At 45.8% G+C, this 8460-nt stretch overlaps 1 non-coding gene across 1 annotated transcript; it reads right to left on the bottom strand.

Annotated features, from left to right (window-relative positions):
* Positions 1-8106: 8106 nt before the first annotated feature.
* On the bottom strand, positions 8107-8210 carry LOC125416450 (U6 spliceosomal RNA). The gene has a single exon (XR_007236885.1). It is a non-coding gene; the product is annotated as a U6 spliceosomal RNA (small nuclear RNA).
* Between the last annotated feature and the right edge of the window lie 250 nt (positions 8211-8460).

The raw sequence follows: 8460 nt of genomic DNA, 5'->3' as shown, positions 1-8460 counted from the left end.
GGACTGAACTGTATAAAAAAAGAAAAGATTAAGCTGAGCATGGGTATTCATCTTCCTCTTGACTGATAATGCAACCTGACCAACTTCCATAAGCTTCTGTTATCAGGACTTCCCCACCGTGATGGACTGGAACCTTGAACTGTGAGCCCAAGTCAACCCTTTTTCCTTTAAGTTGCTTTTCTCAGTATTTTTCTTGTCACAACAACAAGAGTAGTAACTAAGACACATGATCACTGTCTGGCTTCCACTTGAGCGGGCACACAATCATTTAAGCTACAGCAATAAAACCAGTGGAGAAGAACCCAAATCCCTATCTATAGTGATGTTCAGTTGCCTAAGCTCTGCAGCCTGGACACAACCCACAGACCTTTGCAACTGTCTGTTCAAGGGTATTTATAATGCACATGGTGTCCTTATAACACACAAAGAAATGTAGGTAAAAGATTCCCTGAAGTTCTTTTTTTAAATTTTTTATGATTTATTTATCTTTTATTTTATGTGTATTGGTGTGAAGGTGTCAGATTCCCTAGAACCAGATTTTCAAACAGTTGTGAGCTGCCATGTGGGTGCTGGAAATTGAACCCGGGTCCTCTGGAAGAGCAGTCAGTGCTCTTAACTGCTGAGCCATTTCTCCAGCCCCTCCCCTGAAGTTCTTTGAGTCTAGTTATTGAACCCAAAGTGGGGGAAGGCAAGCCGTAGCTGACGGGGGCAGAGATGTGAGAACTCTGGGGATCGGAATCTACCTGTGACAGGAATGTGAAACAGGCAGCCTTTTGAAGCTACACCCTCATCTTGTAGGTTATATACCGAACCAGGTCATTGGTGTTAGAAGTAGATCGAAAGGTATGATACTCAGTGCCCACAGAGTGCTGCGGAATTGCTTGGGTGAGAAACACACATTTATTTCAAATGAGATGTATTGTGTAGGTTGTCCTATTTACCAAAGAAAAATCAGTTTCCATTCTTGATCCCTCTGGTGAATCACCACATTTCCATCCCAGTTCTTGTCATCATGGTGAAGATGCTGACACACTGGAGACACCCTCCCCCTTGACTTTCTCTGCATTTCTATCTCAGTTACAAAAGCCCACATTGGTTTTACCAGGCAGGTTGCCATGAACACAGTGACTGACCTGGCTCTTCATAATGAAAGGAAAATCGATAGCAGTTCAGACACAAGACAGCCTGTGTACTCTGAGCTTCTTCACCTCCAGGTCGAGGCTGCTGTAAGTCTGCTCCCTGTTGGTGAAGACAACTGGCATGTGGCTCCAGTCAGTTGTGACAGTGCGGGAGCAGTTTACATCTTGGTAGTTAGGAAGCAGAGAATGGGAATATAGGCACCATAGCGAGATAAAGGCCTGAGGACCCACTCTCAGTGACCTGCTTCCTCCATGTAGGCCCTACCTAACTCTCACCGCCACTCAACGGTGCCATCATACTGTCAGTCCATTGAAGGGTTAGTCTGCTGGTCAGGTCAGATCCATCCTGGTCTAATTGTGTCTGGAAATGTGCCTCTCCTCCCCTGCTCTAGATACACCCAGATGTGTGTCACTAATGTCCTAGGTGCTTCTTGGTTAAGTTGACAGGGCGAACCATCACGGTGACCTGTTGTGCAGTTGCAGTAGCAAGAAACTTTGGTACCAGTGGCAGAGCAGGCAGATGGGTCAGCAGAGCAGAGAGGGAGTTAAAAAATTGACCCATGTGAGTGTAGTCAACTTGCCTTTCACGTAGGAGAAAGGTGGGTCACTGAAAGGAAGATGGGCCTCTCAATAAAGGGCAGGGAGCAACATATAGTCACATGTAAAAACAAATTAAGTACATGAGACCAAAAGCTAAAATGAAGAATGACAAAAATCTTTGGAAGATAATATGAAGGAAAAACAACCCCCCCCCTCCTCGCTTCACAGATGCATTATTGTAGAAAAACACAGCAAAGGCACAATCCAGAAAGGAATAAACTGGACAAATGTGCTGCTGTGTGGGGCAGTATTGAAAAATGTTTGGATTGTAGGGGGAGGGGAATGTGGGAACCTTTGCCTTCTGCTCAGTTTTTCTGTGAGCACAAAATTGCAATGAAACATTTTTTTTAAAGAAAAATTATGTTAAAACATGCATGAGTTCTTCACTTTCTCCCCTGTCAGGTTCAGTGTATCCGGTTGTATGTTGAGGTCTTTAATCCACTTGGACTTGAGTTTTGTGCAGGGTGATAAAAAATGGATCTGCTTGCATTCTTCAGGACACCAGGAGAACACAGCCTACAGAATCAGCCACACAGGGCTCATAGGGACTCAGAGAGACTGGAGCGGCAATCACTAAGGCTGTATGAGTCTGCACTAGGGCATCTGCATATACATTACAGTTGTTAAACTGGTGATTTTTGGAACTCATAAGAGTGGGCATGTGAGTGTCTCTGACTCTTATGCCTGCCCTTGGAACCCTTTTCCTCCTACTGGTTTGCCTTGCCCTGCTCTGATATGAGGGTTTGTATTTAGTCTTACTGTAGCTTGTTATGCAGTGTTCTGTTGATATCCCTGGGAGGGGGGCTCACTGTTTTTTAAAGAGACACAGAGGAGGAGTGGATCTGGGGGTGAGGGGAACTGTGTTGGGGGGGATCTGGGAGAAGTGGAGAGAGGGGAAACTGCATTTGAAACGTAATGTATGAGAGAAGAATAAAAAGTATGCATGAACTAGGTCACCATGAGCAAATCAAAAGTGGACATCTGAACAAGCAGAGACATGGAGCAAGGGCTGGAATGCCTACCGTGATCCCGTGAAGAAAAGAAGTTCAGAAGGAATGCAAATCGTAGCCTCCTGGGTGGAGGTGCAGCTAGTGGGTGTGAGGACACAGCTCCTGCTTTGTCATTCCCAAATGTTGGGTGAACGTGGCTCTCTCAGTAGCATCATAGAGCAATCGCAAGAGCAGAGGGCTGTGGGAAACCCACATATATGTCAATAGGAAGAGGCTGCATGGGTCAAAGAAATATGAATGAGGCTTTTCCAGTTTGGAAGCTGCAAGTCTGAGATCCTAGTGTTCCCACTTCTCTGAGAATTGTCTCTTCCCTATCTTTCTCCACCTTCTTAGGCTGCTGGAAAGAGGTGGCATTCCCTGACTTATGGGCATACCACTCAGTATACCTGATGCATCCCGTGTGATCTCTTAAGGTCTCTTCTCTTAGGAGTTCTTAGATTTAGGTTCCATCTCAATCTGACATATCTCGTCTTAACTAGCACATCTGCAAAGACATCATTTCTAAGCCATGTGTCCTTCTAAGGTCTCGGAGGACTTGGATTTACGGCGCACCATTTCCTCAGTCTGTCGGCTATTGAATCGTCATGATATAGCCACACCGTGGGGGAAATCTTGAATGATGTTTGAACACAGTTCTCACACTGGCTGTCTTGGCTAGAACTGCATTCTTTTACTTTATAGCTAGTCAGTTTTTGAATGGTTTACAATTTTTTTTGTACAGTACAGAGAATTCCAGCACATCTAGTATCACTTCCCCCAAAGCCAACATCTTACACAATCACAGTACAGGGTTCATAGCTATGACACTGATTCCGGTATGGTACTGTCAACTATGCAGACCTAATGTGCGTGTCTTGACCTAGTGTCCCATCCAGGACCTCTCGCTGCACCTCAACATCTCTTCCCTTTGATGACCTTGGGGGACATGCCCCAGGATTGGTGGTTGTCACTGAGCACCTGGAGGCTGTGCTGTCATCTTGTCACCTTGTCTACCACCTATTGCTGGGCTAGTGCTCGCAAAGTGGTCCCCAGGCCTCTCTGTGGGTCAGTCACCACTTGCTCTGTTTTCCCTTGGGGTGAGACGACTTGGTGGTTAAGCAACAAGCCATTGCTTATCTTATTTCTGACCACTATTCTTAAAGTCCTTTGATGACTCTGACCCAAACATTATTGTGCTATTTGATGAATGATTATTCCGGGTTCCCAACACTCTTGGGTCTGGCCCTCCATGCTTTTCAGGTTGACTTGGTCCTTTGGGCATACTGCTTTGGAGCACTGCTTTACCTGTGGGAATAGGTGCTTTAGGATGACCACAATGCCCCTGTGTAGAAAAAGGCATAATAAACACTTGGGACATGGGAGTACTCAGGGGCGATGGGCATCCTAACATCAGGCTGTTTTAGGAAGTGGCACGGGACACATGCTGAAGTGCCAGCACCTATGCTGTGCTCCATCCCACATGCCATCTGGCTGTGTGTCTGAGTGCCATGAATGTCCAGTTCCAAGTTCAGCTTGCTGCCCTCTCTCTATCCTGATCATTTTCCCCATTCACAGATGGTCTTCCCAGGACAATACGTGATGCCCACCTGACAGCTTCTGGCTACAATAGGCCTCAGCACAGATGAGTAGACATGTTTAATGCTGTGATCTTGTCCTGGTGTGTGTGCATGCGTGCATGTATTGTGACTAGGACCTTGCATGTGCTGGGCAGTTTCTCTACCTCTGAGTTACATTCACAGCCCCTGGCTGTTTTGGGCCAGGTCTAACCATGTTGCCCAGACACTTCTGAAGCACTGAAGTGACAGGGCATGACCTCTCCCCAGCTCTTGAGCTTTTGTTTTGATGTGTTCTGGGCAAGGGCCCTGAATGCACCTTTTGCATTGGTTCCCATAAATTATGTCACTTGTCCTGATTACCTATAATATGTTTGTTTACTTCTTAGCTCTGGAACACACACAGTGATTGCAGAATTGCTACATCTTGTCTCCATGCAGACCGGCTTCTCAAATGAGGGCAACACACAGCTACTACTGTCTTTTCGTCTGCTGTCAGAATGCTCCCTCCACAAGTGCACTCAGAGAAGTGCACAGACTCCTCATACCAACGTTTGGGGACTCCCTGGTTAATATTAACCATATTTCTTTTTTGTAGGTTTTTAAACATTTTTATTAAGCTCTACATTTTTCTCTGCTTCCTTTCCTGCCTCTCCCCTCACCTTCAACCCTCCCCCTAGGTCCCCATGCTCCCAATTTACTCAGGAGATCTTGTCTTTTTCTACTTCTCATGTATTTAGATCTATGTAAGTGTCTCTTAAGGTCCTCATTGGTGCCTAAGTTCTCTGGGATTGTTATTTGTAGGCTGGTTTTCTTTGGTTTATGTTTAAAAACCACCTACGAGTGCGTACATGTGATAATTGTCTTTCTGAGTCTGGGTTACCTCACTCAAAATAATGTTTTCTCGCTCCATCCATTTTCCTGCGAAATTCAAGATGTCGTTATTTTTTTCTGCTGTGTAGTACTCCATTATGTAAATGTACCACATTTTCCTTATCCATTCTTGTTAACCATGTTTCTTTTGAGGGTCTGTTGCATTTCTGTGTTCCTCCAGAAGGAATACCAAGTCTTTCTCAGCACCTGATCCTCCAGGCAGGAGGATCTGTTTAGTTCTCTCCCCTGACCCTTTCACCCTTTCAAGGGGTGGACGTGCAATTGCAAGGAAGGGCATGCAATCTGGCAGGGCTGCACAGGAGTGAAGGTTCCTGTAGGTCCTGGGGCAGAGTGCTCAGTGGCTGGCCATGCAAAGGCAAAGTAAGTATTCCCTGGGCATTGATGTGGGGAACAGCCCAGCCAGGGGTGCCCAGGTGAGGTACCAACTTTATCTGTGACTGATGGGGAGGCTGTGCAGATGATAACACCCACTTTAAACCTTACCTGTAGAGGCTCTGGTCAGTTCTGAGGAGACCTGGTGGAGGAAGAGAGGATCAACACCAGTGGAAGGCCCACCCTTTCCTCACCAACACCAGTTATCATTGACACCTCAGGCAAGGACACCTAGGCAGCTAGCCAGCCACAGGGAGCCAGTACAGGGTCCTTCCTGACTGCCTGACACATTTGGAGCCCTGACCAGGAATTGCCACCTCTTCATTAGCGGGATTTATAAATATCCACTGTCCCTGGGTCAGTTAACTAATCCAAGTTCTCACTCCCTCCCTTCCTTCCATTCCCTCCACATACCCTCCTACCCCTTCCCCACCCACTCCTCAGAGAGGGTAAGGCACACTGCTTTGGGGAAGGTCCAAGGCCTTCCCTGCCATATCTAGGCTGAGCAAGGTATCCATCCAAAGATAATATGTCCCCAAAAAGCCAGTAGAAATAAATGTTGGTGCCACAGCCAGTAAGTGGTCCCTCAGTCTTCCCCAGCCATGCAATTGTCAACCACATTCAGAGGGACTAGTTTGGTCCTATGCTTGTTCCTTCCCAGTCCAGATGGAGTTTGTGAGCTCCCATTAGCTTAGGTAGACTGTTTTAGTGGGTGAACCCATCATGGTCTTGACCTCTTTGCTCATATTCCCATTCCTCCCCAGGGTTCTTTCTATACACTTGTATCCCTTAATGCCTTCAGTCCTTTCCACACCCAATTGGGCTGGATGCTAGGTCCCTAAGAACAGGTGATTAAGTGAGGATCAGCAGCTGGGATCCTTGTTGAGGAAGCAAGGATAATCCATGAAACTTGGGCTGTGTGGCCCCAAATCCAGCCTGGTTCCTTTCTGTGCACCCCAAGTAGACAACTATTCAGGGAACTGGGAACTAGGAGTGGGCTCCAGAGCAAGGTGCTGTCTGCTGTCTTTAGTCCTGGACCACAAGTGGTTGGTTTCCCCTCCCCCACCTAAGCCTTTACAATGAGTACTTTCGAAATGATGGAACTTTAAGACTTAAAATTTTATCTCCCTGTGTCCACAAAGCTTCCAGGGTGTCTGCATACCCAGAGGGTGATGGACACAGTCCAAATGTCAGCCTCAAGCTTAGAGCCAGACATGGGCTTAACCATGGGCCTGCAGAAGTTGGTTGATGCAGTGTGCAGCTGACGGGCCCGTTGAGGCCAAGAGCATGATTCTAAAAGGGCATTTCTGCCTCACTGATACTGTGTAAATATGTACACCATCCAAATGTAATCAAATAAAATGTTCTGTCTGATGGAAACCTTCGTCTATATGGCAAATAACTCCAAGGAAAAAGGAGCTTAACTCCTGGAATAAGTAAAATTATTTAAATTCTAGGTAAATACCTTTGACGTTTGATACACTCAACTTTGGTTCTGTGTATGAAGTTTAGTTATAAGTGGAATCGTTTGCATTCACTCAGGAGAACAGCATTTTTGAGCAAATATAATTTGGGGATTTTTCTTGCAAATCATCTGTCTGCTGGTGTCTGATACCTGTGTTGGGGACTCCCTGGACTATCATCTCTAAAGGATGCTACTACTGTGCCCACCCAGGGGCTTGGAGGGGACTCTTGGGGTGATAACTTATCCTCTATTAATTTAGCCATTTGAGGTCCAACAGGAAAGAGCAGAAGCATGCTGCTTCAGCTGGACATGGGGGTGGGTATGGCCTGAACTTGTAGGAGATCCTGTGGTCTATGTTTGCTATGTTTGTTCTTTCTTTCTTTCTTTCTTTCTTTCTTTCTTTCTTTCCTTCCTTCCTTCCTTCCTTCCTTCCTTCTTTCTTTCTTTCTTTCTTTCTTTCTTCCTTTCTTTCCTCTTTCAGAATTTCATACCATGTGTTTAGATAATATTCAGCTACCCCTACCCTAACTATTCCCATTCACCCAAATTTGTGTCTTTTTTGAAGACATCCATCAAAAACAACCTGTGCTTCTCAAATATTCTTAGATATGTGTCCTTCCCTGGAGTGTGGTCAACCTACCAGGGGTAGAAAACTCATAGAAAACCATCTCTACCTCTGTCAGCAGCTAACAATTGCCAATAGCTTCAAGGAGCTACTTATATGTCGGGGACCACCTGAGCTAGTTCCTCAAAAGGATGACATGACGAACTCCCCTCTCAATACTGGACTTTGTTCTGGCTTAGACTTGGTCATGTCTTGTACATATTGTCACATCACTGTGAATTCACATGTGCAGGTGTGTCCAGAAGAAACTGCTTCCTTGTGGTCATGCACTGCCTCTGGCTCTTACTTTTTATGTTCCCTATTTTGCAATTATCCCTAAGCCTTGGGAAGGGGGGTTCAGTATATATGTTCCATTAAGAGGTGAACATTTTCCAATCTCTTATTTTCTGCATCCTGGCCAGTTGTGAGTCTGCCTTAATCGTCATATACTATGAATAGAAGCTTCTCCAAAAATATAGAACACTTCACAAATTTGTGTGCCGTCATTGTACAAGGACCATGCTAATTTCTTTTGTATTCCGATTTTAGTATATGTATTGCTGAGGGGAGTACTGGCATGTGTCTTTCTGTTCCTTGGGTCTCAGGGTCAAGCTCGAGTGTCCAGTTTTCCTAATGTACAGAAGGCATTTGCTAAGACCTTCTTGTTCTTTGCTAAGACACAAGGAAGTGACACAGGACAGCCCATCCTCTAGCTTAAAGTCACACTTCATGAACATTTCTCCTTGGAAGGTGACCTGCGGCCCTGAGCCATGGACAGCCCTCTGGGACAGCACTGGGCTTGGCTTACAGCCCAGGGCTTGGC

Source organism: Myodes glareolus, chromosome 15 (assembly GCF_982192425.1).
Source record: "Myodes glareolus chromosome 15, mMyoGla1.1, whole genome shotgun sequence".
In the NCBI taxonomy this organism is placed as follows: domain Eukaryota; kingdom Metazoa; phylum Chordata; class Mammalia; order Rodentia; family Cricetidae; genus Myodes; species Myodes glareolus.
The sequence above is the reverse complement of the archived record's forward strand: the minus strand, read 5'-3'. Positions and strand labels throughout refer to the sequence as shown.